Source organism: Castor canadensis, chromosome 12, assembly GCF_047511655.1.
Source record: "Castor canadensis chromosome 12, mCasCan1.hap1v2, whole genome shotgun sequence".
NCBI lineage: Eukaryota > Metazoa > Chordata > Mammalia > Rodentia > Castoridae > Castor > Castor canadensis.
Genome location: NC_133397.1, coordinates 87900438 through 87911319, shown reverse-complemented (window position 1 = coordinate 87911319; position 10882 = coordinate 87900438).

Here is a 10882-nt window from a genome sequence, read left to right as displayed (position 1 = left end):
CCCCACAAGCTGCTCAGCGGCGCAAGGCTTCCACTCTCGGGTCGTCGGGAGGATTTCCGCCACCTAGAGGCCGGCGGCGGAACTGCTCCTCCAGCAGGTGGGTCCAAGGCCTGGATTCCAGTTCCTTTCGCACTGGTAGAGGTTAGAGGTGGAGTCTTAGGTTAGGGGCTGCCCTGGATTGCCCTGGATGTAGAAGCTGGATCTGAGCACCAGCTTTCTGACTGCCATTCCCACCTGGCCAGAGCAGTGAGAGGGGTCCGTTCTGTATTGTGATTCTCACCAAGAAAGCCTTGGGGAATCTTGCGTTGTCAGGCTCAGGAAACAAAGCTGCTTCATTTTGCCTAATGCCTTGGGACAAAAGGAACTAAAGCTGGCAGGGAGGCAGCTGTCAGGCCTGGAATGGACACACCTGTGCCTGACAAAGCTCCTTTGAATTCCTTCTGTCCCATGGGCTCCTGTGGGCTTCTCCCTGGCAGTGGGAGGGAGTCTGGCAGCCTGTGTGCCAGGGAGGAGCTTCCTGCCCAGACCTCCAAGAAGGTTGGCCACTAGGGGAGGCCTGGAGCCAGCCTATTGATGAAGTTCCCCAAGAGTCTTCCTCTTGTCTCTCCTGGACCCTCACCTCCTGTAGCTCCCACCCTGCCCCGCCCCCCCCCCCCCCACTCCCTGGAATCAAAGCTTTCTGGAAAGAAATAGCTGGGATTTCAGACCAGTGATGGAGATGATGGGCCACAGTGGCATGCAGCAAGCACTGATTTTGTCCTGTGGGCCTGAGACTTGCTTACCCATACACTACCCCTCCTTTGTTTTTTTTGTAGCCCAGAGAAGTTGAATGACTTTTGTAGGTCTGCCAGCTGCTGGGTGGCAGAGTGGCCTTAGTATTTACTTATCTTTCATAACCTCTCAGAATTATCTCATAGCATAGCCCCACATAACCTGTCACAAATCAATATTTTGGAAAAGTCACTGGACAGGGTCTCTAATTCATCACAGGGAAATATTATATTCTCTGACTGAACCTGGCCTAGCCCTCTGGAGGTGGCAGAGATATTACTCAGTGACCAAGAGTCCTGGAAGAGCCTGTCACACTCAGATCAAGTGTTGCCCAAGGTGGGAGAGAATTCCAGGATGTCTACAGCCTTTTATCCTAGAAGGAGAAGCTTATATTTCATCTTCATTAGTCTCTCTATAGCTAGAACAAAGCCAATACTGCATTCTTGGACAAGTACTTGTACAGAATGAGAAAAACTGAGGGGGAAAGAGAGAGGGAAGGAGGGGAGGAGACGACAGGATGGCTGTTATCAGAGACAAAGGCTGGCGATGCTGGAGTTGAGTGTGGGGGTACCAGGAGGAACCCACCTAAGGCTAGGCAGAGATTTGCTCATGGTGAGCAGAGGACTTCCTCTGGGCCAGTGGAAAGTCCTAGGCTACAGTCCCAGCACTCAGGCCAACTCATCTAAGCCTACCTTTTCCAGCTAGATGTCCACACTCCAGCAGAGACCGCAGGGATATGATAGACAGAAAATCGTAGCTCAAAAACCAACCTGGACTTCTCTCTGAAAAGCTTCTGAATGAGCAGCAGTGTTACAAGAGTACCAAGGAGGCAGCAGCCATGAATAAAGTGAACGCTCTAGTTCTAGAACCCGAGACTTTTCCTTATGTCTTCTGGGCCAGTCAGGAGCATGGCCAGGAGCAGCCTGGAGGCTCTACTGTTCTCATGAGGAGGAAAGGACTCACAGAGGACAAGGGTTACAATCTGGAGACTGTCCAAAACAAGTCACATTTCTGACTTCTCTGGCAGGTTGTATTTTCCAAAAACGATCACAACAGTATTTCAATTCCAGATGCCTTCCAGAACCTTTTCTCTCAAGAAGTAGAGCAAGAAATGTAGCATCAAGAAGTAGAGCAAGAAATGTAGCTCAGTGGTAGAGCACTTGGCTAGTATGCAGGAGGCCCTGAATTTGCTCCCTAGCACCACAAAAAATAAAAACAACAACAAAAAAATAGAGCTAGAGATTACATCTCCCCTTGAACCATAGCAGGCCTCTGTGACCGTCTCTACTGATAGAAATGCATAGCAGCAATGATCAGTAACTCCAAGACTCACTCGGTTTTTTTTTTGTTTTTTTGTGACAATGTTTCACTGTGTAGCCCAGGCTGGCTTCAAATTTAGGATCCTCCTGCCTCTGCTTCCTGAGAGCTAGGATTACAGGCATGTACCACCATACTTACCTTGCAGAGCTTGGTCTTAAAGGCAATATATAAAGCTTTCTCTCTTGGGAACTCTGAGCTGATAGGTAAGATGTCTAGCTATCCTGAAGCCACCACTGAGGGTGACTAGAGAGAGAGAGAGAGAGAGAGAGAGAGAGAGAGATGCTCATGGAACACCTGTGCTGTTCCGGGCCTGATGTTTGAATATTCTTAGCCTTAGATGCCACACATATGGTTGAGGAAAACTCAGGTGACTCCAACTTCAGGTCCCAGCCATTCCAGCTGACACCAGATGGAGATGAGCCACTCCTGTCAATCCCTGCCCAGACTGCAGACTCAGAGCAGAACTGCTTCAAGTCACTAAGTGTTGGGGTGGCTTGTTGTGCAGTAGGAAACAATTAGGGCACACACCATCCTCAGGGCTCTCAATAACTATGAGAGGTGTGTAATAGCATCTTTTGGGAGGGTGGTACTGGGGTTGAACTCAGGGCCTCGTGCTTGCTAGGCTTGCTAAGCAGGTGCTCTATCACTTGATCCACTCCACCAGACCCACCATTTTTAATTTATAGGCAAGAAAACCCAGGCTCAGGGTGGCTTAGTCACAAGGCATTGCAGACTAAATTGTATCTGCCCAAATTCGTATGTTGAAGCCCCAACCCCCAATGTGACTCTTTTGAAACAGTACCTTTATGGAGATAGTCAAGGTTACACAAGGACATAAGGGTGGGACTAGATAGAACTGGTGTCCTTTGTAAGAAGAGAAAGAAGAGCTGCCAAAATTTGTCTTCTCCCCACCATGTGAGGACTTGGCAAGATTGTGTCTGTCTTCAATCCAGGAAAAGAGGCCACACCACAAAACAACCCTAATAGCACATTTCCTTCAGAACAATGAGACAATAAGTTTCTGTTGCTTAAGCCACCCAGTCTGTGGTGTTTTGTTATGGCAATCAGAGCAGACTAACCCACAAAAATGGTCACTGCCATGCTTCATACACTGATTGTTTCACTCCCAAATCAGCAGCCCACTCACACACTACTGCAGTATCAGAACAAGACACTGTGCAAGAGTGATGTTCTCCTTGGTCCAGACTCACCAGGCAGTGTTGTTTTCCAGGCCCAGCAAACTCAGGATTTTACTGATCATCTCAGACAGCTCAAGGGATAGGCCAAGAACCAGCTCCAGGAGGTAAGTTTCAGAAGCCAAGAAGGCACTTAACTCTGACCTTGGGTAGGACAGATCTGGGATAGACCCTGAATAAATTTAGGGATTCTTGCACGAGGTTAGGAAACAGGAATGTAACCAGGGTGCTTTCTTTGTCTTTTTCCTTCTCTTTCACAACTATTTATTGAGTATCAGTGATCTGCCAGGTATAATTCCTGGAAAAGAGTTGCCAAAAAGCCAGAAAAGGGCCCTGATCTTATTAAGCTTATATTCTATGGAGAATGGAAAGTAAATGAGTGAACACCACCACCACCACCACCAAACAAAATAGTTTCTAATTGTCTTAAGTGCTATGCAGAAAATTAACAGCTGACCTAATAGAGAACACATGGGGGAGTGGGATCTGGAGAAGTGACATTTGCTAGAATCTAAAAAAATAAGAAGAAACTGCCTTGTGAATAGCAACAGAAAAGTACTGCAGGCAGAAGGACAGTCAAGGGCCAAGGCACCAAGGTGAGAGAGCTAGGCCCACTCAAGAAATACAAGGAGGGATTTGCTGAGATTAGAGTGTTATGATGACGCTTGAAGAGGTAGGAAGGAAGTTGATGAGGTAGGCCCAACTTCATAGACTTTGTGGCCTATTACAAGGAAGCGTTTGATGTTAATAAACGAAACATAGACATTTTGTAATTGTAGGAACATACAAGAGGAATAAGTGCACAGAGATTCCCAGGAAGACAATGGAGTTAAGGTAAGTGGTAAAGAAACTGTATTAGATGAAAAGCACACTCATCTTCCCTGTGAGGGCCTGGGGGCAAGGCTTTTGGGTCTCACCTGGAACCCTCTCTCCCACTGCTGGGGACTCAGGAAAAAAATGGCCACTTGCTTCCTTCCAAAATTGATACCCAAAGCATGGAAACATTAGAGCACTGAGTGTCCAGTGCTGGGAGAAGGGATTGATGCCCAAGTGTGTAGACTAGGAACAGATTAAAGAGAACTACAGTGCTTGTATTTACTTCCTATTGCTGAAATTGTGGCCTCATTAGTGGTTCAAAATAACACAAGTTTATTTTCATACAATTCTAGGGGGAAGTCCGACACAGGTCTCATCAGGCGGGATCAAGGTGCAGGTTCCTTTTAGGAGATTCTATTTAGCCATGGGAGAATCCAATTCCTTTCCTTTTCCAGCTCTTGGAGGCTGCCTGAATTTCTTAGGTCATAGCCCCTTCTTCCATCTTTAAATATAACAATGACAGGACATGGTGGATCTTTCTCCTGCTGCCATGTGTCTTGTTCTTTTGTAATATCACTCTGATCAGTGCCTGGAAGGGCCTGTGTGTTTAGATTGATCCCACCTGGATAATTCAGAATAATTTCCCATTACAAGATCCTTAACTAATCCTTTCTCCTCCCACACCCTCAGAACCAGCCACCTTGTGCCCATGGAGAGACACAAGTAACTGCCTTAGGAAGCAACCTCCTCAGAAGTCAGTCCCAGTCCTTTCAGTCACTCCTCTCGAGGAGAAGGATAGGAAGGTACAGTTTGGTCAAGAGGAGGTGGAGACTGATAAAATGTCATTGTTGTAAACTCTAAAGTTGATACAGGAAAGAGTAGGAAATACTCTGGAGTTAGTAGGTATAGGTAAGAACTTTCTCAACGAAACCCCAGCAGCACAGCAATTGAGAGATAGCATAGATAAATGGGACCTCATAAAGCTAAAAAGCTTCTGTTCACCAAAAGAAATGGTCTCTAAACTGAAGAGAACACCCACAGAGTGGGAGAAAATATTTGCCAACTATACATCAGACAGAGGACTGATAACCAGAATATATAGGGAACTTAAAAAACTAAATTCTCCCAAAACTAATGAACCAATAAAGAAATGGGCAAGTGAACTAAACAGAACTTTCTCAAAAGAAGAAATTCAAATGGCCAAAAAACACAAGAAAAAATGCTCACCATCTCTAGCAATAAAGGAAATGCAAATTAAAACCACACTAAGATTCCACCTCACCCCTGTTAGAATAGCCATCATGAGCAACACCACCACCAACAGGTGTTGGTGAGGATGCGGGGAAAAAGGAACCCTCTTACACTGTTGGTGGGAATGTAAACTAGTACAACCACTCTGGAAAAAAATTTGGAGGCTACTTAAAAAGCTAGACATTGATCTACCATTTGATCCAGCAATACCACTCTTGGGGATATACCCAAAAGACTGTTACTCCAGAGGCACCTGCACATCCATGTTTATTGCGGCACTATTCACAATAGCCAAGTTATGGAAACAGCCAAGATGCCCCAGCACTGACAAATGGATTAAGAAAATGTGGTATCTATACACAATGGAATTTTATGCAGCCATGAAGAAGAACAAAATGTTATCATTCGCTGGTAAATGGATGGAATTGGAGAACATCATTGTGAGTGAGGTTAGCCTGGCCTAAAACACCACAAATCATATGTTCTCCTTCATATGCGGACATTAGATCAAGGGCAAACACAACAAGGGGATTGAACTTTTATCACAAGATAAAAGCGAGAGCACACAAGGGAGATATGAGGATAGGTAAGACACCTAACAAAGTAGCTAGCATTTGTTGCCCTCAATGCGGAGAAACTAAAGCAGATACCTTAAAAGCAACTGAGGCCAATAGGAGAAGTGGACAGGAACTAGAGAAAAGGTGAGATCAAAAAGAATTAACCTAGAAGGTAACACCCACGCACAGGAAATCAATGTGAGTCAACTCCCTGTATAGCTATCCTTATCTCAACCAGCAAAAACCCTTGTTCCTTCCTATTATTGCTTATACTCTCTCTACAACAAAATTAGAAATAAGGGCAAAATAGTTTCTGCTGGGTATCGAGGGGGTTGGGGGGAGAGGGAGGGGGCGGAGTGGGTGGTAAGGGAGGGGGCGGGGGCAGGGGGGAGAAATGACCCAAGCCTTGTATGCACATATGAATAATAAAAATAAAATAAAATAAAATGTCATGGCTGTAAATGTCCCACCTAGGCCATGGCCCCTTCAGGAGACCTCTGGTTGGAAACATCCTTGGAATGACCTTTTTGTTGTTTGTCATGTTGTAGCCACTACATCATACTAAACGAGGACATTTGTTCAGAAGGGAAAGTCCTGCAGCTAGTGCATGTGTTGAGGGCTGGGGAACCAGTCTCAGATGACCTTTTGAGACACCCTCCTATTTATTTATTTATTTATTTATTTATTTATTTATATTATTTTTATTATTCATATGTGCATACAAGGCTTGGGTCGTTTCTTCCTCCTGCCCCCACCCCTCCCTTACCACCCACTCTGCCCTCTCCCTCTCCCCCCCACCCCCTCAATACCCAGCAGAAACTATTTTGCCCTTCTCTCTAATTTTGTTGTAGAGAGAGTATAAGCAATAATAGGAAGGAACAAGGGGTTTTGCTGGTTGAGATAAGGATAGCTATACAGGGCATTGACTCACATTGATTTCCTGTGCGTGGGTGTTACCTTCTAGGTTAATTTTTTTTGATCTAACCTTTTCTCTAGATCCTGGTCCCCTTTTCCTATTGGCCTCAGTTGCTTTAAGGTATCTGCTTTAGTTTCTCTGCGTTAAGGGCAACAAATGCTAACTAATTTTTTAGGTGTCTTACCTATCCTCACCCCTCCCTTGTGTGCTAAAGCTTTTATATAATTTTGTCTTTTGACACTTGCAAGAATCATAATCCATAGAGGTAAGAAGGCCATGTCCATGATTATTCTGCTCACATTCTAAGGAACTCATTTTAGAGCAAAGAAACTATGTCAGTGGCCTTATGCCTGTGGAATGAATTAGTTTGTTTTCTCATATAGCCCATAACCTCAAAGCAGCTTGCTAACTAACCTACTGAGGTTTTCACTCCAGTGCCAATTAGGAGACAATTTTTGAAGCAGCTAGGGTTCTAATTATAGGATGAGGTGTATGCTTTGAATCAGAGGTTAGTTTAAGGTGCTGACTCTCTTGTTGCCAGAATACATGGATCTATGAATCAAGAGGTAGAAATGGTGGTGGCTTCTGCTTCTATGAAATCTAATTACCCATTTGTTGAACTTTTGTTTGGTTGTGGTTGCTTTTTTGCACATTATAAATATGAATTTAATTAATCTTTTTGTTATTTAAGTAGAAAAAACTGCTTTTAACCATTATTACAGACAAAAAGGGAAAGCGAGGCAATCCATCTTCTTGATAATAATCCTTTCTTCCTTCATGTCATCTTCTTTGAGAATCAAGGCAATTCCTTGTGAATAAGGCTTTCAATAAATTACAAATATGTAATAGGTTCTGTGTTACCTGCACAGACAGCATATCATTCACAGTAGAAAGTAGAAAATCAGATCAGCCTGAGATTTTCTGTATCAAGTAATACAGGGAAGACCCTGGAGAATCAGCCACCAAGCTCTAGATAGCCTAGGACTGTCATACCCAGGCAAGATATCACAAGCCTACAAGCAAGGGTTTGACATTTCCAAGTGTGAAAACATTCAGAGAACAAGAGCCTCATGAGACATTACTCAGAAGAGAACAGGAATCCTGCCACTTAAGAGATAAACCAAAATAAAATATTCTGGAGTAGGAAAGCCATACCCAAGTAGAAGCTATTGAATCAATGCAAAGAACTGAGCCAAACAATAACAGAAAATATAGTCACAGGACAGAATGGAAAATCCAATGTAAAATTAAGAACTTTCTAAAAATTAACAAAGGAGAATAAGAATGTTAGCACCCTTGTCCACATAGGGAGGACTTTCAGTGAATAATGTCAAGAGTTGAAACAGTGTTTTTCAAAACCCACAATTCTAATCCTGTAATGTTTTCAAAGATCTCTTTCCTTAACCTGACATGAACCTTTTAGAAAAAATACTCTTTCATGTGTTAAAGAAACATTTATTTGAAGTTTAACATTTTTTGGTTTCAGTTTTTTCCTTCTATTGAAGGCAAGCAAACTTAATATTTCTATTGTAAGATAGCCTTGTCAGACGAGTTACATTTTATAGAAGTCCTTTATCCTTGGGCCAGTGACTTCCTAGAAAGTTTTCTAGAAGAATGTTCACCTTGGGTAACTCAAGGTTGCTTTGAATGGCTAGGATTTGAGGTGACAGATATTTTCTTCTAAATACTTTTCAATGTAGATTTTTTCATATTGAGCATACATCAGTTTTTACAGTTTTGCACAAATACAGAATGATTTATCCTAATTATAAAGCAAAACCAACCAGACAAAAAGCATGCAGAAATGTTAACAGTGGTTAGGACTGGACAGTACTTTTTGTCCTCTTCCAGGGGAAAAGCCCAATGGTGCTAGTGAATGGGAGGTAACATGGAAAGTTTATGGAACTTAATGAAGTGTTCAAAAGAAAAAACTGAAAACCTCTATGGATGTATGCATATCAGAAGTTAGAAGATTAGCACTGAATAAAAGCTTACAGATAATTTTCCCCCTTTTAAAAAAAAATTTCTGGAAGGGGGCACTTATTACTTGCATAGGAAAAAAGGGACATTTGGTTTGGTTTATAAGAGAAGGGGCTTCTTAGGATGTGACAGTACCCGGGCCCGGAGGCACCCACCTGAACACCAGGTGGCATGTGCAGGAGGAACAGCAGCCTCAAGAGGAGATGCGTGCGATTTCCACATCTCCTCAGTGCCCAGCAGTCGAATGACTCCTTCTCTTGGTGCAAACACAGAACAAGTGAAGTCTGCCCAAGTCAGACCTAGCCCTCAAACTTTGCTCTCGTGTCACTACAGCATGTGAACACCAGGGAACACACCTAAGTGAGACCCAAGATTACAAAGAGAGTAGCTCAATTCACACTCAACAAGGCATGAGCACCCCAAAACACACCACTCAAAAGTTGGGCATGCCCAAGCTCATAGCCTTCATGTGTTTTGGATGGTTAAAAAGACAGACAGAGCCATGGAGGAGGAGGTGACAGTGGAGGAGGAGGTGAAAGAGTAAAGAAAGCTCCTAAGCAGACAAGGTTCTAATGGAGTTACCTTCAAGCTTCACTGATATGCAGATACTCGGCATGCATAGACTGTAAGGTCTGGAACATTCCAGCTGAAACAAAACTCACCAGTGGCTATGGCCCAGTAAATATCTGATCCCTCAGTAACTCACTACATGCTATGGGAGAATAAACCTGGGACCCAGGAATGTGAAGCAGATTTCGAAATGGGGTGATCCGTGCATTCAGAGCATCTACCAGGTGGCCTGCAAAGGGAGAGAAGAAAGTGCACCTGTGAGCCCAGAGACAAACCAGGTTGGGCAGGCAACATGCAGCTGCTTGCTCCCATGCACATGAGGCAGCGTGGTTAGTGACAAACCTCGATCCACTTCTTTCACTCAACTCACAAGAGTCTGAGCAATATGAGGTCAGGGGCCCCAGCTGCCTTATACCCATTTCCCCAGCAGCTGGTGTTTGTAGGTATTGAACTCTGATTCTTTAAATCAGTGAGTAAGTGAACAAGGGGCTTGGCGCCATTGCCTGACCCAGTTAAGTCAGCATGACCCAGTAAAAACAAGCAGCATCTCTGGAGTCAGGATTGCCTGAGTTGAACCCCAGCCCCATAATTTTCAAGCCATGGGACTTTAGCAAGTTACTTAACTTCTCTGGGTGCTGGTTTTCTCATTTGTCAAGAAAATAACCACAGTATACTACCACGTAAGGGTAGTTGTGAGAATGAGTCAACACAGCCACCACTGGGGAAGTGCATAGGCTATTTCCCTGCCCATAAAAAGTACCACATGCTTCCCTTCATTACCTTACCATCATGATTTTCATCTAAAATATGCAAAAACTAACCTCCACCTCCTCCAGAAAGGTACTGTGAGAAGCAAGTAACAAAACGCATCAAAGCCCTTCACAGACTGCAAAAGAGAGAACATAAGGAAAGGACTGGCATTCTGCTGTACAGAAGACACCCTGACTTCATGGCAGTAACAAACACATCTGCTCCTCCCGAATCCTCCCTGGGCTGCAACAAGAATCACCTTAAGATTCAGCCGCTCACCTCCCTTCACATATACTCATTACCGAATTGGAAAGTAAGGGCCTCAAGTTGCCTGAGCAAGTAATATGGGTATTAAGTAAAGAAAAGTTGAGTGGTGAGGAAGTAAGTTACTGGCCTAACACCAATCATCCCCAGCTATAACTGTATGTTTGTACAAACAAGGACATCCTCTACCCACCCACAGCACAACCATCACAAGTAGAGAACTTGCTGATACATTCCCACTGTCTAGTCCTCAGATCCCATTCTTAGGTTGCCAAACATCCCAATACAAGGGGTTTCATCCTCATAAACTCATCGTAAGTTGAAAATGCTTTGACTGAATACATCCCCCAAAACTAACAAACATCCTACCTCAACAGCATAGCACACTGTACAGTGTGAGTCATTTCCTTGCATGACCAATGGGAGGGAGCTCACTGTCACTCCCCTGTGTCACAAGAGGGGGGTACTGCATATTCTGGGAAAGATCTGAA